Raw genomic sequence first — 21540 nt, forward strand, 5'->3', positions numbered from 1 at the left:
CATTTGGTCAAGGGGAGGGGTGGGGAGGGGAGAGGAGTGGAGGGGAAGGGAGGGCGCCCCTGAGGACCTGGGTGAGGGGGGCAGCAGAGGAGCGGGTGTGGGCCAGAGAGAAAGCGGTCCCGGGACAGGTGAGTGGTGACCAAAGCCGGCTGGGCTCCGGAGGGGCGGGGCGGGCGAGGGAATGAATGGAGGGAATTGCCCGGGAACTCCGGAACTACAACTACCGTGGGGAGCGCTGCTTGCCTGTAGCCAGGCGGGCTCCGAGGGGCTAGGTGAGGCCTGGCCTGGGAAGGAAGGCAGGTGGCTGGCGGAAAGTACCACCCCACCTGGGGGACACGGTGGGGGGGGGGCGGGGTTGAGGGGTGGGCGTCGGGCCCTCGTCTGCAGTCTCCAGGCTCGAGAGGTCCTTGGGCCTTGTCGCAGCCGGATGGCCCCCAGGTCTGGGTGTGTTGGGACACTGCCCCCCCACACACCCACCACACCCCGGCATGCCCCCCCCCCACCGCCCCACCTCCCACCCCCGCTTCGGAGCAGGTGTGCCTACGGTGGGTGGACCATTGTCTCGGGGCCGAGGTAGGACGGCGGGGCGGACCGGGGCGGACGGTTGGGCTGGTCGGTGTGGGCGTGCCCATTGGTTTGGAGGAAGCGCCAGGGTGTTGCCGGGGTCTCTGGCCCCTGGTGGCTGAGCTGTGTGAGAAACACCGCAGGGGCACGCGGAGCGTGGAGAGCGAGAGCGGCGGTGGCCGTAGGGCGGGGGTTGTGCTTGGGTGTGACCGGTCGTGGGAGGGCTCGGGGGTGGGGAGCCCGCCCGGGTGGGTGGCCCAGCCCGCGGCGGGCCCAGGGCGAGGGGCGACAGGTGAGCGGGCGGGCGGGTGGCTTGGTTGGGTGGCTGGTTGGTTGGCTGGCTTTGGCGCGGGCAAAAGGCGAGAAGAGGAGGGGAAGGAAGGGCGCAAAAGCCTACAGCACCCGGTATTCCCAGGCGGTCTCCCATCCAAGTACTAACCAGGCCCGACCCTGCTTAGCTTCCGAGATCAGACGAGATCGGGCGCGTTCAGGGTGGTATGGCCTTAGACGCCGGCAGCCGGCGACCGACTGCCTAAGAGCTCGAGTGCCTGCCGCCCGCCGCGCGCCCGCTGCTCCGCTCCCCAGGAGCGGAGGGCGCAAAGAGCCAGGCAGGGACCCAGGCAGGGACTCAGGCAGGGACCGGAGCGGGAACCGGGCGGGGGGTCGGCGGTGTGGGCCTGGGCCGCGGCCGGGGCCGGGGCCGGTGGGGCCGGTGGGGCCGCTCGCTCACTCCCCTTGCTCGCCTTAGGAACCCGGCGGCAAGGAACCACAAGCGCGGGCGCCCCGCCCAGGGTCCCCTGTCCCTTTCGTCCCTTCCCCGGGGTGGAGGCACGCGGGGGCGGGACCCGCCGGCTCCCGCCCCCGGCAGCCCGATTCCCCCACCCCACCCCATCCCACCATCCCATCCCATCACGTCCCCGCTTCTGGCCGGCCGGCCGGCCGCCCGCCCGCCCGCGCCACTCCGAGCTCCTCCACGCTCAGGGACCGACCCACCCACCCCCGTGGGCCGCAGTCCCCGCAGTAGTGCACCCACGGGGGGGCGGGGGGGGGCGGGGCCCGGGAGGCATCCTCCAGCCCCTGCCCCGCCCCACGCCCACCTGCCTGGGGAAGGCCATCCCGCTTCCCACCTCCCCATCTTCCCGGGCACCCGCCACCGCCACCACCACAGCCAGCCGCCCTCCGCCGCCGCCCCCCGCCGCCGCCCCCCCCCTCGCCGGAGCCCTTGCGAACCCTGTGAGACGAGGTGGAGGTCGGTGGGTCGGTGTCGCCGCCGTGTGGCCCAGGTCGGCCCGGAAGGGGCCTTCGTCGCCCCTTATCTCCCAGAGTGCCTGGGAGTACACGTGTGTGGGACATGTTTCTTCACCCACCGAGGCCTGCTTGTCTGGCGCTCGGTGACTCGCTGTTGGTTTTGTCCAGCCCCCTCCTCGGGCCCCCGCAGACTCACGGGAGGGTTCCTGTCGCGACCCCTGAGATGTCACCTGCCCCGGAGCGGGCCGGTGGTTCTTTTCCTCACTCGGTCCAGCAATCACGAATAGGCCAAGGCTTGCGCTGTGCTCGCTCGTTCAGAAGCCCAGGGTGGATGAGCTGGCTGTTCGCGGTAGTGGCCTTTGTTCCCGCTGGGAGCCAGCACCTAGCCGCAGCCCGACCGAGGGGAGCCTCCAGGCCATCGCACATGGGGGCTTCCCCCCTCCCCCCCGCAGCCGCACTCCGGGGCCCTCCGTTCTTCCCGGGGAGCCGGCAGCCTATGCCCCCTCCACTGACCCAGCCGCCTCTGCTCTCAGCGCATCTGGGGGAACCCACCCACCGGTCCACCTGCCCTCCCTGAGCTAAGGATCGTGAGTGGTCGGTCCTCAGGGGTCTCACGCGAGGAAGGTTTGTGACAACTCCAGGGGCAGCGGGAGTGGCGGCGGGGTTGGGGGGGGGGCGTCGGGGAGGAGTGTGCCCACCATGGAGCGGGGGTGGGGGGTGGGGGGTTGGGGGCGGAAGCGGGCGGACTTTCCGCCCTTCCAGCGGGAGAGACACAGGGGGACTCGGGGCGAGGCAGGGGGACTCGGGGCGGGGCGGGCAGGCGGGTGGGAGTAAAGACAAATCAAGAGAGGACAGCAGCGGAGGGGAGGGGAGGGGGGGGGAGGGGCGGGGAAGGGAGGCAACAAAAGATAAGACAGGTGAGGAGAGGAGAGGAGAGGAGAGGAGCCGTTGAAAGGAGAGTGGGAGTGAAGGGGTGAGCAGGAGTCAGACTTTGCATTTGGTCAAGGGGAGGGGTGGGGAGGGGAGAGGAGTGGAGGGGAAGGGAGGGCGCCCCTGAGGACCTGGGTGAGGGGGGCAGCAGAGGAGCGGGTGTGGGCCAGAGAGAAAGCGGTCCCGGGACAGGTGAGTGGTGACCAAAGCCGGCTGGGCTCCGGAGGGGCGGGGCGGGCGAGGGAATGAATGGAGGGAATTGCCCGGGAACTCCGGAACTACAACTACCGTGGGGAGCGCTGCTTGCCTGTAGCCAGGCGGGCTCCGAGGGGCTAGGTGAGGCCTGGCCTGGGAAGGAAGGCAGGTGGCTGGCGGAAAGTACCACCCCACCTGGGGGACACGGTGGGGGGGGGGCGGGGTTGAGGGGTGGGCGTCGGGCCCTCGTCTGCAGTCTCCAGGCTCGAGAGGTCCTTGGGCCTTGTCGCAGCCGGATGGCCCCCAGGTCTGGGTGTGTTGGGACACTGCCCCCCCACACACCCACCACACCCCGGCATGCCCCCCCCCCACCGCCCCACCTCCCACCCCCGCTTCGGAGCAGGTGTGCCTACGGTGGGTGGACCATTGTCTCGGGGCCGAGGTAGGACGGCGGGGCGGACCGGGGCGGACGGTTGGGCTGGTCGGTGTGGGCGTGCCCATTGGTTTGGAGGAAGCGCCAGGGTGTTGCCGGGGTCTCTGGCCCCTGGTGGCTGAGCTGTGTGAGAAACACCGCAGGGGCACGCGGAGCGTGGAGAGCGAGAGCGGCGGTGGCCGTAGGGCGGGGGTTGTGCTTGGGTGTGACCGGTCGTGGGAGGGCTCGGGGGTGGGGAGCCCGCCCGGGTGGGTGGCCCAGCCCGCGGCGGGCCCAGGGCGAGGGGCGACAGGTGAGCGGGCGGGCGGGTGGCTTGGTTGGGTGGCTGGTTGGTTGGCTGGCTTTGGCGCGGGCAAAAGGCGAGAAGAGGAGGGGAAGGAAGGGCGCAAAAGCCTACAGCACCCGGTATTCCCAGGCGGTCTCCCATCCAAGTACTAACCAGGCCCGACCCTGCTTAGCTTCCGAGATCAGACGAGATCGGGCGCGTTCAGGGTGGTATGGCCGTAGACGCCGGCAGCCGGCGACCGACTGCCTAAGAGCTCGAGTGCCTGCCGCCCGCCGCGCGCCCGCTGCTCCGCTCCCCAGGAGCGGAGGGCGCAAAGAGCCAGGCAGGGACCCAGGCAGGGACTCAGGCAGGGACCGGAGCGGGAACCGGGCGGGGGGTCGGCGGTGTGGGCCTGGGCCGCGGCCGGGGCCGGGGCCGGTGGGGCCGGTGGGGCCGCTCGCTCACTCCCCTTGCTCGCCTTAGGAACCCGGCGGCAAGGAACCACTAGCGCGGGCGCCCCGCCCAGGGTCCCCTGTCCCTTTCGTCCCTTCCCCGGGGTGGAGGCACGCGGGGGCGGGACCCGCCGGCTCCCGCCCCCGGCAGCCCGATTCCCCCACCCCACCCCATCCCACCATCCCATCCCATCACGTCCCCGCTTCTGGCCGGCCGGCCGGCCGCCCGCCCGCCCGCGCCACTCCGAGCTCCTCCACGCTCAGGGACCGACCCACCCACCCCCGTGGGCCGCAGTCCCCGCAGTAGTGCACCCACGGGGGGGCGGGGGGGGGCGGGGCCCGGGAGGCATCCTCCAGCCCCTGCCCCGCCCCACGCCCACCTGCCTGGGGAAGGCCATCCCGCTTCCCACCTCCCCATCTTCCCGGGCACCCGCCACCGCCACCACCACAGCCAGCCGCCCTCCGCCGCCGCCCCCCGCCGCCGCCCCCCCCCTCGCCGGAGCCCTTGCGAACCCTGTGAGACGAGGTGGAGGTCGGTGGGTCGGTGTCGCCGCCGTGTGGCCCAGGTCGGCCCGGAAGGGGCCTTCGTCGCCCCTTATCTCCCAGAGTGCCTGGGAGTACACGTGTGTGGGACATGTTTCTTCACCCACCGAGGCCTGCTTGTCTGGCGCTCGGTGACTCGCTGTTGGTTTTGTCCAGCCCCCTCCTCGGGCCCCCGCAGACTCACGGGAGGGTTCCTGTCGCGACCCCTGAGATGTCACCTGCCCCGGAGCGGGCCGGTGGTTCTTTTCCTCACTCGGTCCAGCAATCACGAATAGGCCAAGGCTTGCGCTGTGCTCGCTCGTTCAGAAGCCCAGGGTGGATGAGCTGGCTGTTCGCGGTAGTGGCCTTTGTTCCCGCTGGGAGCCAGCACCTAGCCGCAGCCCGACCGAGGGGAGCCTCCAGGCCATCGCACATGGGGGCTTCCCCCCTCCCCCCCGCAGCCGCACTCCGGGGCCCTCCGTTCTTCCCGGGGAGCCGGCAGCCTATGCCCCCTCCACTGACCCAGCCGCCTCTGCTCTCAGCGCATCTGGGGGAACCCACCCACCGGTCCACCTGCCCTCCCTGAGCTAAGGATCGTGAGTGGTCGGTCCTCAGGGGTCTCACGCGAGGAAGGTTTGTGACAACTCCAGGGGCAGCGGGAGTGGCGGCGGGGTTGGGGGGGGGGCGTCGGGGAGGAGTGTGCCCACCATGGAGCGGGGGTGGGGGGTGGGGGGTTGGGGGCGGAAGCGGGCGGACTTTCCGCCCTTCCAGCGGGAGAGACACAGGGGGACTCGGGGCGAGGCAGGGGGACTCGGGGCGGGGCGGGCAGGCGGGTGGGAGTAAAGACAAATCAAGAGAGGACAGCAGCGGAGGGGAGGGGAGGGGGGGGAGGGGCGGGGAAGGGAGGCAACAAAAGATAAGACAGGTGAGGAGAGGAGAGGAGAGGAGAGGAGCCGTTGAAAGGAGAGTGGGAGTGAAGGGGTGAGCAGGAGTCAGACTTTGCATTTGGTCAAGGGGAGGGGTGGGGAGGGGAGAGGAGTGGAGGGGAAGGGAGGGCGCCCCTGAGGACCTGGGTGAGGGGGGCAGCAGAGGAGCGGGTGTGGGCCAGAGAGAAAGCGGTCCCGGGACAGGTGAGTGGTGACCAAAGCCGGCTGGGCTCCGGAGGGGCGGGGCGGGCGAGGGAATGAATGGAGGGAATTGCCCGGGAACTCCGGAACTACAACTACCGTGGGGAGCGCTGCTTGCCTGTAGCCAGGCGGGCTCCGAGGGGCTAGGTGAGGCCTGGCCTGGGAAGGAAGGCAGGTGGCTGGCGGAAAGTACCACCCCACCTGGGGGACACGGTGGGGGGGGGGCGGGGTTGAGGGGTGGGCGTCGGGCCCTCGTCTGCAGTCTCCAGGCTCGAGAGGTCCTTGGGCCTTGTCGCAGCCGGATGGCCCCCAGGTCTGGGTGTGTTGGGACACTGCCCCCCCACACACCCACCACACCCCGGCATGCCCCCCCCCCACCGCCCCACCTCCCACCCCCGCTTCGGAGCAGGTGTGCCTACGGTGGGTGGACCATTGTCTCGGGGCCGAGGTAGGACGGCGGGGCGGACCGGGGCGGACGGTTGGGCTGGTCGGTGTGGGCGTGCCCATTGGTTTGGAGGAAGCGCCAGGGTGTTGCCGGGGTCTCTGGCCCCTGGTGGCTGAGCTGTGTGAGAAACACCGCAGGGGCACGCGGAGCGTGGAGAGCGAGAGCGGCGGTGGCCGTAGGGCGGGGGTTGTGCTTGGGTGTGACCGGTCGTGGGAGGGCTCGGGGGTGGGGAGCCCGCCCGGGTGGGTGGCCCAGCCCGCGGCGGGCCCAGGGCGAGGGGCGACAGGTGAGCGGGCGGGCGGGTGGCTTGGTTGGGTGGCTGGTTGGTTGGCTGGCTTTGGCGCGGGCAAAAGGCGAGAAGAGGAGGGGAAGGAAGGGCGCAAAAGCCTACAGCACCCGGTATTCCCAGGCGGTCTCCCATCCAAGTACTAACCAGGCCCGACCCTGCTTAGCTTCCGAGATCAGACGAGATCGGGCGCGTTCAGGGTGGTATGGCCGTAGACGCCGGCAGCCGGCGACCGACTGCCTAAGAGCTCGAGTGCCTGCCGCCCGCCGCGCGCCCGCTGCTCCGCTCCCCAGGAGCGGAGGGCGCAAAGAGCCAGGCAGGGACCCAGGCAGGGACTCAGGCAGGGACCGGAGCGGGAACCGGGCGGGGGGTCGGCGGTGTGGGCCTGGGCCGCGGCCGGGGCCGGGGCCGGTGGGGCCGGTGGGGCCGCTCGCTCACTCCCCTTGCTCGCCTTAGGAACCCGGCGGCAAGGAACCACTAGCGCGGGCGCCCCGCCCAGGGTCCCCTGTCCCTTTCGTCCCTTCCCCGGGGTGGAGGCACGCGGGGGCGGGACCCGCCGGCTCCCGCCCCCGGCAGCCCGATTCCCCCACCCCACCCCATCCCACCATCCCATCCCATCACGTCCCCGCTTCTGGCCGGCCGGCCGGCCGCCCGCCCGCCCGCGCCACTCCGAGCTCCTCCACGCTCAGGGACCGACCCACCCACCCCCGTGGGCCGCAGTCCCCGCAGTAGTGCACCCACGGGGGGGCGGGGGGGGGCGGGGCCCGGGAGGCATCCTCCAGCCCCTGCCCCGCCCCACGCCCACCTGCCTGGGGAAGGCCATCCCGCTTCCCACCTCCCCATCTTCCCGGGCACCCGCCACCGCCACCACCACAGCCAGCCGCCCTCCGCCGCCGCCCCCCGCCGCCGCCCCCCCCCCCCCCGGAGCCCTTGCGAACCCTGTGAGACGAGGTGGAGGTCGGTGGGTCGGTGTCGCCGCCGTGTGGCCCAGGTCGGCCCGGAAGGGGCCTTCGTCGCCCCTTATCTCCCAGAGTGCCTGGGAGTACACGTGTGTGGGACATGTTTCTTCACCCACCGAGGCCTGCTTGTCTGGCGCTCGGTGACTCGCTGTTGGTTTTGTCCAGCCCCCTCCTCGGGCCCCCGCAGACTCACGGGAGGGTTCCTGTCGCGACCCCTGAGATGTCACCTGCCCCGGAGCGGGCCGGTGGTTCTTTTCCTCACTCGGTCCAGCAATCACGAATAGGCCAAGGCTTGCGCTGTGCTCGCTCGTTCAGAAGCCCAGGGTGGATGAGCTGGCTGTTCGCGGTAGTGGCCTTTGTTCCCGCTGGGAGCCAGCACCTAGCCGCAGCCCGACCGAGGGGAGCCTCCAGGCCATCGCACATGGGGGCTTCCCCCCCCCCCCCGCAGCCGCACTCCGGGGCCCTCCGTTCTTCCCGGGGAGCCGGCAGCCTATGCCCCCTCCACTGACCCAGCCGCCTCTGCTCTCAGCGCATCTGGGGGAACCCACCCACCGGTCCACCTGCCCTCCCTGAGCTAAGGATCGTGAGTGGTCGGTCCTCAGGGGTCTCACGCGAGGAAGGTTTGTGACAACTCCAGGGGCAGCGGGAGTGGCGGCGGGGTTGGGGGGGGGGCGTCGGGGAGGAGTGTGCCCACCATGGAGCGGGGGTGGGGGGTGGGGGGTTGGGGGCGGAAGCGGGCGGACTTTCCGCCCTTCCAGCGGGAGAGACACAGGGGGACTCGGGGCGAGGCAGGGGGACTCGGGGCGGGGCGGGCAGGCGGGTGGGAGTAAAGACAAATCAAGAGAGGACAGCAGCGGAGGGGAGGGGAGGGGGGGAGGGGCGGGGAAGGGAGGCAACAAAAGATAAGACAGGTGAGGAGAGGAGAGGAGAGGAGAGGAGCCGTTGAAAGGAGAGTGGGAGTGAAGGGGTGAGCAGGAGTCAGACTTTGCATTTGGTCAAGGGGAGGGGTGGGGAGGGGAGAGGAGTGGAGGGGAAGGGAGGGCGCCCCTGAGGACCTGGGTGAGGGGGGCAGCAGAGGAGCGGGTGTGGGCCAGAGAGAAAGCGGTCCCGGGACAGGTGAGTGGTGACCAAAGCCGGCTGGGCTCCGGAGGGGCGGGGCGGGCGAGGGAATGAATGGAGGGAATTGCCCGGGAACTCCGGAACTACAACTACCGTGGGGAGCGCTGCTTGCCTGTAGCCAGGCGGGCTCCGAGGGGCTAGGTGAGGCCTGGCCTGGGAAGGAAGGCAGGTGGCTGGCGGAAAGTACCACCCCACCTGGGGGACACGGTGGGGGGGGGGCGGGGTTGAGGGGTGGGCGTCGGGCCCTCGTCTGCAGTCTCCAGGCTCGAGAGGTCCTTGGGCCTTGTCGCAGCCGGATGGCCCCCAGGTCTGGGTGTGTTGGGACACTGCCCCCCCACACACCCACCACACCCCGGCATGCCCCCCCCCCACCGCCCCACCTCCCACCCCCGCTTCGGAGCAGGTGTGCCTACGGTGGGTGGACCATTGTCTCGGGGCCGAGGTAGGACGGCGGGGCGGACCGGGGCGGACGGTTGGGCTGGTCGGTGTGGGCGTGCCCATTGGTTTGGAGGAAGCGCCAGGGTGTTGCCGGGGTCTCTGGCCCCTGGTGGCTGAGCTGTGTGAGAAACACCGCAGGGGCACGCGGAGCGTGGAGAGCGAGAGCGGCGGTGGCCGTAGGGCGGGGGTTGTGCTTGGGTGTGACCGGTCGTGGGAGGGCTCGGGGGTGGGGAGCCCGCCCGGGTGGGTGGCCCAGCCCGCGGCGGGCCCAGGGCGAGGGGCGACAGGTGAGCGGGCGGGCGGGTGGCTTGGTTGGGTGGCTGGTTGGTTGGCTGGCTTTGGCGCGGGCAAAAGGCGAGAAGAGGAGGGGAAGGAAGGGCGCAAAAGCCTACAGCACCCGGTATTCCCAGGCGGTCTCCCATCCAAGTACTAACCAGGCCCGACCCTGCTTAGCTTCCGAGATCAGACGAGATCGGGCGCGTTCAGGGTGGTATGGCCGTAGACGCCGGCAGCCGGCGACCGACTGCCTAAGAGCTCGAGTGCCTGCCGCCCGCCGCGCGCCCGCTGCTCCGCTCCCCAGGAGCGGAGGGCGCAAAGAGCCAGGCAGGGACCCAGGCAGGGACTCAGGCAGGGACCGGAGCGGGAACCGGGCGGGGGGTCGGCGGTGTGGGCCTGGGCCGCGGCCGGGGCCGGGGCCGGTGGGGCCGGTGGGGCCGCTCGCTCACTCCCCTTGCTCGCCTTAGGAACCCGGCGGCAAGGAACCACTAGCGCGGGCGCCCCGCCCAGGGTCCCCTGTCCCTTTCGTCCCTTCCCCGGGGTGGAGGCACGCGGGGGCGGGACCCGCCGGCTCCCGCCCCCGGCAGCCCGATTCCCCCACCCCACCCCATCCCACCATCCCATCCCATCACGTCCCCGCTTCTGGCCGGCCGGCCGGCCGCCCGCCCGCCCGCGCCACTCCGAGCTCCTCCACGCTCAGGGACCGACCCACCCACCCCCGTGGGCCGCAGTCCCCGCAGTAGTGCACCCACGGGGGGGCGGGGGGGGGCGGGGCCCGGGAGGCATCCTCCAGCCCCTGCCCCGCCCCACGCCCACCTGCCTGGGGAAGGCCATCCCGCTTCCCACCTCCCCATCTTCCCGGGCACCCGCCACCGCCACCACCACAGCCAGCCGCCCTCCGCCGCCGCCCCCCGCCGCCGCCCCCCCCCTCGCCGGAGCCCTTGCGAACCCTGTGAGACGAGGTGGAGGTCGGTGGGTCGGTGTCGCCGCCGTGTGGCCCAGGTCGGCCCGGAAGGGGCCTTCGTCGCCCCTTATCTCCCAGAGTGCCTGGGAGTACACGTGTGTGGGACATGTTTCTTCACCCACCGAGGCCTGCTTGTCTGGCGCTCGGTGACTCGCTGTTGGTTTTGTCCAGCCCCCTCCTCGGGCCCCCGCAGACTCACGGGAGGGTTCCTGTCGCGACCCCTGAGATGTCACCTGCCCCGGAGCGGGCCGGTGGTTCTTTTCCTCACTCGGTCCAGCAATCACGAATAGGCCAAGGCTTGCGCTGTGCTCGCTCGTTCAGAAGCCCAGGGTGGATGAGCTGGCTGTTCGCGGTAGTGGCCTTTGTTCCCGCTGGGAGCCAGCACCTAGCCGCAGCCCGACCGAGGGGAGCCTCCAGGCCATCGCACATGGGGGCTTCCCCCCCCCCCCGCAGCCGCACTCCGGGGCCCTCCGTTCTTCCCGGGGAGCCGGCAGCCTATGCCCCCTCCACTGACCCAGCCGCCTCTGCTCTCAGCGCATCTGGGGGAACCCACCCACCGGTCCACCTGCCCTCCCTGAGCTAAGGATCGTGAGTGGTCGGTCCTCAGGGGTCTCACGCGAGGAAGGTTTGTGACAACTCCAGGGGCAGCGGGAGTGGCGGCGGGGTTGGGGGGGGGGCGTCGGGGAGGAGTGTGCCCACCATGGAGCGGGGGTGGGGGGTGGGGGGTTGGGGGCGGAAGCGGGCGGACTTTCCGCCCTTCCAGCGGGAGAGACACAGGGGGACTCGGGGCGAGGCAGGGGGACTCGGGGCGGGGCGGGCAGGCGGGTGGGAGTAAAGACAAATCAAGAGAGGACAGCAGCGGAGGGGAGGGGAGGGGGGGGAGGGGCGGGGAAGGGAGGCAACAAAAGATAAGACAGGTGAGGAGAGGAGAGGAGAGGAGAGGAGCCGTTGAAAGGAGAGTGGGAGTGAAGGGGTGAGCAGGAGTCAGACTTTGCATTTGGTCAAGGGGAGGGGTGGGGAGGGGAGAGGAGTGGAGGGGAAGGGAGGGCGCCCCTGAGGACCTGGGTGAGGGGGGCAGCAGAGGAGCGGGTGTGGGCCAGAGAGAAAGCGGTCCCGGGACAGGTGAGTGGTGACCAAAGCCGGCTGGGCTCCGGAGGGGCGGGGCGGGCGAGGGAATGAATGGAGGGAATTGCCCGGGAACTCCGGAACTACAACTACCGTGGGGAGCGCTGCTTGCCTGTAGCCAGGCGGGCTCCGAGGGGCTAGGTGAGGCCTGGCCTGGGAAGGAAGGCAGGTGGCTGGCGGAAAGTACCACCCCACCTGGGGGACACGGTGGGGGGGGGGCGGGGTTGAGGGGTGGGCGTCGGGCCCTCGTCTGCAGTCTCCAGGCTCGAGAGGTCCTTGGGCCTTGTCGCAGCCGGATGGCCCCCAGGTCTGGGTGTGTTGGGACACTGCCCCCCCACACACCCACCACACCCCGGCATGCCCCCCCCCCACCGCCCCACCTCCCACCCCCGCTTCGGAGCAGGTGTGCCTACGGTGGGTGGACCATTGTCTCGGGGCCGAGGTAGGACGGCGGGGCGGACCGGGGCGGACGGTTGGGCTGGTCGGTGTGGGCGTGCCCATTGGTTTGGAGGAAGCGCCAGGGTGTTGCCGGGGTCTCTGGCCCCTGGTGGCTGAGCTGTGTGAGAAACACCGCAGGGGCACGCGGAGCGTGGAGAGCGAGAGCGGCGGTGGCCGTAGGGCGGGGGTTGTGCTTGGGTGTGACCGGTCGTGGGAGGGCTCGGGGGTGGGGAGCCCGCCCGGGTGGGTGGCCCAGCCCGCGGCGGGCCCAGGGCGAGGGGCGACAGGTGAGCGGGCGGGCGGGTGGCTTGGTTGGGTGGCTGGTTGGTTGGCTGGCTTTGGCGCGGGCAAAAGGCGAGAAGAGGAGGGGAAGGAAGGGCGCAAAAGCCTACAGCACCCGGTATTCCCAGGCGGTCTCCCATCCAAGTACTAACCAGGCCCGACCCTGCTTAGCTTCCGAGATCAGACGAGATCGGGCGCGTTCAGGGTGGTATGGCCGTAGACGCCGGCAGCCGGCGACCGACTGCCTAAGAGCTCGAGTGCCTGCCGCCCGCCGCGCGCCCGCTGCTCCGCTCCCCAGGAGCGGAGGGCGCAAAGAGCCAGGCAGGGACCCAGGCAGGGACTCAGGCAGGGACCGGAGCGGGAACCGGGCGGGGGGTCGGCGGTGTGGGCCTGGGCCGCGGCCGGGGCCGGGGCCGGTGGGGCCGGTGGGGCCGCTCGCTCACTCCCCTTGCTCGCCTTAGGAACCCGGCGGCAAGGAACCACTAGCGCGGGCGCCCCGCCCAGGGTCCCCTGTCCCTTTCGTCCCTTCCCCGGGGTGGAGGCACGCGGGGGCGGGACCCGCCGGCTCCCGCCCCCGGCAGCCCGATTCCCCCACCCCACCCCATCCCACCATCCCATCCCATCACGTCCCCGCTTCTGGCCGGCCGGCCGGCCGCCCGCCCGCCCGCGCCACTCCGAGCTCCTCCACGCTCAGGGACCGACCCACCCACCCCCGTGGGCCGCAGTCCCCGCAGTAGTGCACCCACGGGGGGGCGGGGGGGGGCGGGGCCCGGGAGGCATCCTCCAGCCCCTGCCCCGCCCCACGCCCACCTGCCTGGGGAAGGCCATCCCGCTTCCCACCTCCCCATCTTCCCGGGCACCCGCCACCGCCACCACCACAGCCAGCCGCCCTCCGCCGCCGCCCCCCGCCGCCGCCCCCCCCCTCGCCGGAGCCCTTGCGAACCCTGTGAGACGAGGTGGAGGTCGGTGGGTCGGTGTCGCCGCCGTGTGGCCCAGGTCGGCCCGGAAGGGGCCTTCGTCGCCCCTTATCTCCCAGAGTGCCTGGGAGTACACGTGTGTGGGACATGTTTCTTCACCCACCGAGGCCTGCTTGTCTGGCGCTCGGTGACTCGCTGTTGGTTTTGTCCAGCCCCCTCCTCGGGCCCCCGCAGACTCACGGGAGGGTTCCTGTCGCGACCCCTGAGATGTCACCTGCCCCGGAGCGGGCCGGTGGTTCTTTTCCTCACTCGGTCCAGCAATCACGAATAGGCCAAGGCTTGCGCTGTGCTCGCTCGTTCAGAAGCCCAGGGTGGATGAGCTGGCTGTTCGCGGTAGTGGCCTTTGTTCCCGCTGGGAGCCAGCACCTAGCCGCAGCCCGACCGAGGGGAGCCTCCAGGCCATCGCACATGGGGGCTTCCCCCCTCCCCCCCGCAGCCGCACTCCGGGGCCCTCCGTTCTTCCCGGGGAGCCGGCAGCCTATGCCCCCTCCACTGACCCAGCCGCCTCTGCTCTCAGCGCATCTGGGGGAACCCACCCACCGGTCCACCTGCCCTCCCTGAGCTAAGGATCGTGAGTGGTCGGTCCTCAGGGGTCTCACGCGAGGAAGGTTTGTGACAACTCCAGGGGCAGCGGGAGTGGCGGCGGGGTTGGGGGGGGGGCGTCGGGGAGGAGTGTGCCCACCATGGAGCGGGGGTGGGGGGTGGGGGGTTGGGGGCGGAAGCGGGCGGACTTTCCGCCCTTCCAGCGGGAGAGACACAGGGGGACTCGGGGCGAGGCAGGGGGACTCGGGGCGGGGCGGGCAGGCGGGTGGGAGTAAAGACAAATCAAGAGAGGACAGCAGCGGAGGGGAGGGGAGGGGGGGAGGGGCGGGGAAGGGAGGCAACAAAAGATAAGACAGGTGAGGAGAGGAGAGGAGAGGAGAGGAGCCGTTGAAAGGAGAGTGGGAGTGAAGGGGTGAGCAGGAGTCAGACTTTGCATTTGGTCAAGGGGAGGGGTGGGGAGGGGAGAGGAGTGGAGGGGAAGGGAGGGCGCCCCTGAGGACCTGGGTGAGGGGGGCAGCAGAGGAGCGGGTGTGGGCCAGAGAGAAAGCGGTCCCGGGACAGGTGAGTGGTGACCAAAGCCGGCTGGGCTCCGGAGGGGCGGGGCGGGCGAGGGAATGAATGGAGGGAATTGCCCGGGAACTCCGGAACTACAACTACCGTGGGGAGCGCTGCTTGCCTGTAGCCAGGCGGGCTCCGAGGGGCTAGGTGAGGCCTGGCCTGGGAAGGAAGGCAGGTGGCTGGCGGAAAGTACCACCCCACCTGGGGGACACGGTGGGGGGGGGGCGGGGTTGAGGGGTGGGCGTCGGGCCCTCGTCTGCAGTCTCCAGGCTCGAGAGGTCCTTGGGCCTTGTCGCAGCCGGATGGCCCCCAGGTCTGGGTGTGTTGGGACACTGCCCCCCCACACACCCACCACACCCCGGCATGCCCCCCCCCCACCGCCCCACCTCCCACCCCCGCTTCGGAGCAGGTGTGCCTACGGTGGGTGGACCATTGTCTCGGGGCCGAGGTAGGACGGCGGGGCGGACCGGGGCGGACGGTTGGGCTGGTCGGTGTGGGCGTGCCCATTGGTTTGGAGGAAGCGCCAGGGTGTTGCCGGGGTCTCTGGCCCCTGGTGGCTGAGCTGTGTGAGAAACACCGCAGGGGCACGCGGAGCGTGGAGAGCGAGAGCGGCGGTGGCCGTAGGGCGGGGGTTGTGCTTGGGTGTGACCGGTCGTGGGAGGGCTCGGGGGTGGGGAGCCCGCCCGGGTGGGTGGCCCAGCCCGCGGCGGGCCCAGGGCGAGGGGCGACAGGTGAGCGGGCGGGCGGGTGGCTTGGTTGGGTGGCTGGTTGGTTGGCTGGCTTTGGCGCGGGCAAAAGGCGAGAAGAGGAGGGGAAGGAAGGGCGCAAAAGCCTACAGCACCCGGTATTCCCAGGCGGTCTCCCATCCAAGTACTAACCAGGCCCGACCCTGCTTAGCTTCCGAGATCAGACGAGATCGGGCGCGTTCAGGGTGGTATGGCCGTAGACGCCGGCAGCCGGCGACCGACTGCCTAAGAGCTCGAGTGCCTGCCGCCCGCCGCGCGCCCGCTGCTCCGCTCCCCAGGAGCGGAGGGCGCAAAGAGCCAGGCAGGGACCCAGGCAGGGACTCAGGCAGGGACCGGAGCGGGAACCGGGCGGGGGGTCGGCGGTGTGGGCCTGGGCCGCGGCCGGGGCCGGGGCCGGTGGGGCCGGTGGGGCCGCTCGCTCACTCCCCTTGCTCGCCTTAGGAACCCGGCGGCAAGGAACCACTAGCGCGGGCGCCCCGCCCAGGGTCCCCTGTCCCTTTCGTCCCTTCCCCGGGGTGGAGGCACGCGGGGGCGGGACCCGCCGGCTCCCGCCCCCGGCAGCCCGATTCCCCCACCCCACCCCATCCCACCATCCCATCCCATCACGTCCCCGCTTCTGGCCGGCCGGCCGGCCGCCCGCCCGCCCGCGCCACTCCGAGCTCCTCCACGCTCAGGGACCGACCCACCCACCCCCGTGGGCCGCAGTCCCCGCAGTAGTGCACCCACGGGGGGGCGGGGGGGGGCGGGGCCCGGGAGGCATCCTCCAGCCCCTGCCCCGCCCCACGCCCACCTGCCTGGGGAAGGCCATCCCGCTTCCCACCTCCCCATCTTCCCGGGCACCCGCCACCGCCACCACCACAGCCAGCCGCCCTCCGCCGCCGCCCCCCGCCGCCGCCCCCCCCCTCGCCGGAGCCCTTGCGAACCCTGTGAGACGAGGTGGAGGTCGGTGGGTCGGTGTCGCCGCCGTGTGGCCCAGGTCGGCCCGGAAGGGGCCTTCGTCGCCCCTTATCTCCCAGAGTGCCTGGGAGTACACGTGTGTGGGACATGTTTCTTCACCCACCGAGGCCTGCTTGTCTGGCGCTCGGTGACTCGCTGTTGGTTTTGTCCAGCCCCCTCCTCGGGCCCCCGCAGACTCACGGGAGGGTTCCTGTCGCGACCCCTGAGATGTCACCTGCCCCGGAGCGGGCCGGTGGTTCTTTTCCTCACTCGGTCCAGCAATCACGAATAGGCCAAGGCTTGCGCTGTGCTCGCTCGTTCAGAAGCCCAGGGTGGATGAGCTGGCTGTTCGCGGTAGTGGCCTTTGTTCCCGCTGGGAGCCAGCACCTAGCCGCAGCCCGACCGAGGGGAGCCTCCAGGCCATCGCACATGGGGGCTTCCCCCCTCCCCCCCGCAGCCGCACTCCGGGGCCCTCCGTTCTTCCCGGGGAGCCGGCAGCCTATGCCCCCTCCACTGACCCAGCCGCCTCTGCTCTCAGCGCATCTGGGGGAACCCACCCACCGGTCCACCTGCCCTCCCTGAGCTAAGGATCGTGAGTGGTCGGTCCTCAGGGGTCTCACGCGAGGAAGGTTTGTGACAACTCCAGGGGCAGCGGGAGTGGCGGCGGGGTTGGGGGGGGGGCGTCGGGGAGGAGTGTGCCCACCATGGAGCGGGGGTGGGGGGTGGGGGGTTGGGGGCGGAAGCGGGCGGACTTTCCGCCCTTCCAGCGGGAGAGACACAGGGGGACTCGGGGCGAGGCAGGGGGACTCGGGGCGGGGCGGGCAGGCGGGTGGGAGTAAAGACAAATCAAGAGAGGACAGCAGCGGAGGGGAGGGGAGGGGGGGAGGGGCGGGGAAGGGAGGCAACAAAAGATAAGACAGGTGAGGAGAGGAGAGGAGAGGAGAGGAGCCGTTGAAAGGAGAGTGGGAGTGAAGGGGTGAGCAGGAGTCAGACTTTGCATTTGGTCAAGGGGAGGGGTGGGGAGGGGAGAGGAGTGGAGGGGAAGGGAGGGCGCCCCTGAGGACCTGGGTGAGGGGGGCAGCAGAGGAGCGGGTGTGGGCCAGAGAGAAAGCGGTCCCGGGACAGGTGAGTGGTGACCAAAGCCGGCTGGGCTCCGGAGGGGCGGGGCGGGCGAGGGAATGAATGGAGGGAATTGCCCGGGAACTCCGGAACTACAACTACCGTGGGGAGCGCTGCTTGCCTGTAGCCAGGCGGGCTCCGAGGGGCTAGGTGAGGCCTGGCCTGGGAAGGAAGGCAGGTGGCTGGCGGAAAGTACCACCCCACCTGGGGGACACGGTGGGGGGGGGGCGGGGTTGAGGGGTGGGCGTCGGGCCCTCGTCTGCAGTCTCCAGGCTCGAGAGGTCCTTGGGCCTTGTCGCAGCCGGATGGCCCCCAGGTCTGGGTGTGTTGGGACACTGCCCCCCCACACACCCACCACACCCCGGCATGCCCCCCCCCCACCGCCCCACCTCCCACCCCCGCTTCGGAGCAGGTGTGCCTACGGTGGGTGGACCATTGTCTCGGGGCCGAGGTAGGACGGCGGGGCGGACCGGGGCGGACGGTTGGGCTGGTCGGTGTGGGCGTGCCCATTGGTTTGGAGGAAGCGCCAGGGTGTTGCCGGGGTCTCTGGCCCCTGGTGGCTGAGCTGTGTGAGAAACACCGCAGGGGCACGCGGAGCGTGGAGAGCGAGAGCGGCGGTGGCCGTAGGGCGGGGGTTGTGCTTGGGTGTGACCGGTCGTGGGAGGGCTCGGGGGTGGGGAGCCCGCCCGGGTGGGTGGCCCAGCCCGCGGCGGGCCCAGGGCGAGGGGCGACAGGTGAGCGGGCGGGCGGGTGGCTTGGTTGGGTGGCTGGTTGGTTGGCTGGCTTTGGCGCGGGCAAAAGGCGAGAAGAGGAGGGGAAGGAAGGGCGCAAAAGCCTACAGCACCCGGTATTCCCAGGCGGTCTCCCATCCAAGTACTAACCAGGCCCGACCCTGCTTAGCTTCCGAGATCAGACGAGATCGGGCGCGTTCAGGGTGGTATGGCCGTAGACGCCGGCAGCCGGCGACCGACTGCCTAAGAGCTCGAGTGCCTGCCGCCCGCCGCGCGCCCGCTGCTCCGCTCCCCAGGAGCGGAGGGCGCAAAGAGCCAGGCAGGGACCCAGGCAGGGACTCAGGCAGGGACCGGAGCGGGAACCGGGCGGGGGGTCGGCGGTGTGGGCCTGGGCCGCGGCCGGGGCCGGGGCCGGTGGGGCCGGTGGGGCCGCTCGCTCACTCCCCTTGCTCGCCTTAGGAACCCGGCGGCAAGGAACCACTAGCGCGGGCGCCCCGCCCAGGGTCCCCTGTCCCTTTCGTCCCTTCCCCGGGGTGGAGGCACGCGGGGGCGGGACCCGCCGGCTCCCGCCCCCGGCAGCCCGATTCCCCCACCCCACCCCATCCCACCATCCCATCCCATCACGTCCCCGCTTCTGGCCGGCCGGCCGGCCGCCCGCCCGCCCGCGCCACTCCGAGCTCCTCCACGCTCAGGGACCGACCCACCCACCCCCGTGGGCCGCAGTCCCCGCAGTAGTGCACCCACGGGGGGGCGGGGGGGGGCGGGGCCCGGGAGGCATCCTCCAGCCCCTGCCCCGCCCCACGCCCACCTGCCTGGGGAAGGCCATCCCGCTTCCCACCTCCCCATCTTCCCGGGCACCCGCCACCGCCACCACCACAGCCAGCCGCCCTCCGCCGCCGCCCCCCGCCGCCGCCCCCCCCCCCTCGCCGGAGCCCTTGCGAACCCTGTGAGACGAGGTGGAGGTCGGTGGGTCGGTGTCGCCGCCGTGTGGCCCAGGTCGGCCCGGAAGGGGCCTTCGTCGCCCCTTATCTCCCAGAGTGCCTGGGAGTACACGTGTGTGGGACATGTTTCTTCACCCACCGAGGCCTGCTTGTCTGGCGCTCGGTGACTCGCTGTTGGTTTTGTCCAGCCCCCTCCTCGGGCCCCCGCAGACTCACGGGAGGGTTCCTGTCGCGACCCCTGAGATGTCACCTGCCCCGGAGCGGGCCGGTGGTTCTTTTCCTCACTCGGTCCAGCAATCACGAATAGGCCAAGGCTTGCGCTGTGCTCGCTCGTTCAGAAGCCCAGGGTGGATGAGCTGGCTGTTCGCGGTAGTGGCCTTTGTTCCCGCTGGGAGCCAGCACCTAGCCGCAGCCCGACCGAGGGGAGCCTCCAGGCCATCGCACATGGGGGCTTCCCCCCTCCCCCCCGCAGCCGCACTCCGGGGCCCTCCGTTCTTCCCGGGGAGCCGGCAGCCTATGCCCCCTCCACTGACCCAGCCGCCTCTGCTCTCAGCGCATCTGGGGGAACCCACCCACCGGTCCACCTGCCCTCCCTGAGCTAAGGATCGTGAGTGGTCGGTCCTCAGGGGTCTCACGCGAGGAAGGTTTGTGACAACTCCAGGGGCAGCGGGAGTGGCGGCGGGGTTGGGGGGGGGGCGTCGGGGAGGAGTGTGCCCACCATGGAGCGGGGGTGGGGGGTGGGGGGTTGGGGGCGGAAGCGGGCGGACTTTCCGCCCTTCCAGCGGGAGAGACACAGGGGGACTCGGGGCGAGGCAGGGGGACTCGGGGCGGGGCGGGCAGGCGGGTGGGAGTAAAGACAAATCAAGAGAGGACAGCAGCGGAGGGGAGGGGAGGGGGGGAGGGGCGGGGAAGGGAGGCAACAAAAGATAAGACAGGTGAGGAGAGGAGAGGAGAGGAGAGGAGCCGTTGAAAGGAGAGTGGGAGTGAAGGGGTGAGCAGGAGTCAGACTTTGCATTTGGTCAAGGGGAGGGGTGGGGAGGGGAGAGGAGTGGAGGGGAAGGGAGGGCGCCCCTGAGGACCTGGGTGAGGGGGGCAGCAGAGGAGCGGGTGTGGGCCAGAGAGAAAGCGGTCCCGGGACAGGTGAGTGGTGACCAAAGCCGGCTGGGCTCCGGAGGGGCGGGGCGGGCGAGGGAATGAATGGAGGGAATTGCCCGGGAACTCCGGAACTACAACTACCGTGGGGAGCGCTGCTTGCCTGTAGCCAGGCGGGCTCCGAGGGGCTAGGTGAGGCCTGGCCTGGGAAGGAAGGCAGGTGGCTGGCGGAAAGTACCACCCCACCTGGGGGACACGGTGGGGGGGGGGCGGGGTTGAGGGGTGGGCGTCGGGCCCTCGTCTGCAGTCTCCAGGCTCGAGAGGTCCTTGGGCCTTGTCGCAGCCGGATGGCCCCCAGGTCTGGGTGTGTTGGGACACTGCCCCCCCACACACCCACCACACCCCGGCATGCCCCCCCCCCACCGCCCCACCTCCCACCCCCGCTTCGGAGCAGGTGTGCCTACGGTGGGTGGACCATTGTCTCGGGGCCGAGGTAGGACGGCGGGGCGGACCGGGGCGGACGGTTGGGCTGGTCGGTGTGGGCGTGCCCATTGGTTTGGAGGAAGCGCCAGGGTGTTGCCGGGGTCTCTGGCCCCTGGTGGCTGAGCTGTGTGAGAAACACCGCAGGGGCACGCGGAGCGTGGAGAGCGAGAGCGGCGGTGGCCGTAGGGCGGGGGTTGTGCTTGGGTGTGACCGGTCGTGGGAGGGCTCGGGGGTGGGGAGCCCGCCCGGGTGGGTGGCCCAGCCCGCGGCGGGCCCAGGGCGAGGGGCGACAGGTGAGCGGGCGGGCGGGTGGCTTGGTTGGGTGGCTGGTTGGTTGGCTGGCTTTGGCGCGGGCAAAAGGCGAGAAGAGGAGGGGAAGGAAGGGCGCAAAAGCCTACAGCACCCGGTATTCCCAGGCGGTCTCCCATCCAAGTACTAACCAGGCCCGACCCTGCTTAGCTTCCGAGATCAGACGAGATCGGGCGCGTTCAGGGTGGTATGGCCGTAGACGCCGGCAGCCGGCGACCGACTGCCTAAGAGCTCGAGTGCCTGCCGCCCGCCGCGCGCCCGCTGCTCCGCTCCCCAGGAGCGGAGGGCGCAAAGAGCCAGGCAGGGACCCAGGCAGGGACTCAGGCAGGGACCGGAGCGGGAACCGGGCGGGGGGTCGGCGGTGTGGGCCTGGGCCGCGGCCGGGGCCGGGGCCGGTGGGGCCGGTGGGGCCGCTCGCTCACTCCCCTTGCTCGCCTTAGGAACCCGGCGGCAAGGAACCACTAGCGCGGGCGCCCCGCCCAGGGTCCCCTGTCCCTTTCGTCCCTTCCCCGGGGTGGAGGCACGCGGGGGCGGGACCCGCCGGCTCCCGCCCCCGGCAGCCCGATTCCCCCACCCCACCCCATCCCACCATCCCATCCCATCACGTCCCCGCTTCTGGCCGGCCGGCCGGCCGCCCGCCCGCCCGCGCCACTCCGAGCTCCTCCACGCTCAGGGACCGACCCACCCACCCCCGTGGGCCGCAGTCCCCGCAGTAGTGCACCCACGGGGGGGCGGGGGGGGGCGGGGCCCGGGAGGCATCCTCCAGCCCCTGCCCCGCCCCACGCCCACCTGCCTGGGGAAGGCCATCCCGCTTCCCACCTCCCCATCTTCCCGGGCACCCGCCACCGCCACCACCACAGCCAGCCGCCCTCCGCCGCCGCCCCCCGCCGCCGCCCCCCCCCTCGCCGGAGCCCTTGCGAACCCTGTGAGACGAGGTGGAGGTCGGTGGGTCGGTGTCGCCGCCGTGTGGCCCAGGTCGGCCCGGAAGGGGCCTTCGTCGCCCCTTATCTCCCAGAGTGCCTGGGAGTACACGTGTG

At 71.5% G+C, this 21540-nt stretch overlaps 8 non-coding genes across 8 annotated transcripts; all 8 read right to left on the minus strand.

Annotated features, from left to right (window-relative positions):
• Nucleotides 1–954: 954 nt before the first annotated feature.
• On the minus strand, nt 955–1073 carry LOC147826263 (5S ribosomal RNA). The gene has a single exon (XR_015439696.1). It is a non-coding gene; the product is annotated as a 5S ribosomal RNA (ribosomal RNA).
• A 2687-nt stretch (nt 1074–3760) lies between these two features.
• LOC147826264 (5S ribosomal RNA) lies at nt 3761–3879 on the minus strand. The gene has a single exon (XR_015439676.1). It is a non-coding gene; the product is annotated as a 5S ribosomal RNA (ribosomal RNA).
• A 2686-nt stretch (nt 3880–6565) lies between these two features.
• LOC147826265 (5S ribosomal RNA) lies at nt 6566–6684 on the minus strand. Its single transcript, XR_015439677.1, has one exon. It is a non-coding gene; the product is annotated as a 5S ribosomal RNA (ribosomal RNA).
• A 2684-nt stretch (nt 6685–9368) lies between these two features.
• LOC147826266 (5S ribosomal RNA) lies at nt 9369–9487 on the minus strand. The gene has a single exon (XR_015439678.1). It is a non-coding gene; the product is annotated as a 5S ribosomal RNA (ribosomal RNA).
• A 2684-nt stretch (nt 9488–12171) lies between these two features.
• On the minus strand, nt 12172–12290 carry LOC147826267 (5S ribosomal RNA). The gene has a single exon (XR_015439679.1). It is a non-coding gene; the product is annotated as a 5S ribosomal RNA (ribosomal RNA).
• A 2685-nt stretch (nt 12291–14975) lies between these two features.
• On the minus strand, nt 14976–15094 carry LOC147826268 (5S ribosomal RNA). The gene has a single exon (XR_015439680.1). It is a non-coding gene; the product is annotated as a 5S ribosomal RNA (ribosomal RNA).
• Nucleotides 15095–17779: 2685 nt separating this feature from the next.
• On the minus strand, nt 17780–17898 carry LOC147826269 (5S ribosomal RNA). Its single transcript, XR_015439681.1, has one exon. It is a non-coding gene; the product is annotated as a 5S ribosomal RNA (ribosomal RNA).
• Nucleotides 17899–20585: 2687 nt separating this feature from the next.
• Nucleotides 20586–20704, minus strand: LOC147826270 (5S ribosomal RNA). The gene has a single exon (XR_015439682.1). It is a non-coding gene; the product is annotated as a 5S ribosomal RNA (ribosomal RNA).
• Nucleotides 20705–21540: the final 836 nt, after the last annotated feature.

Source organism: Heterocephalus glaber, unplaced genomic scaffold, assembly GCF_053883595.1.
Source record: "Heterocephalus glaber isolate CG9 unplaced genomic scaffold, H.glaber_assembly_v1.0 deba00001472, whole genome shotgun sequence".
In the NCBI taxonomy this organism is placed as follows: Eukaryota; Metazoa; Chordata; class Mammalia; order Rodentia; family Bathyergidae; genus Heterocephalus; species Heterocephalus glaber.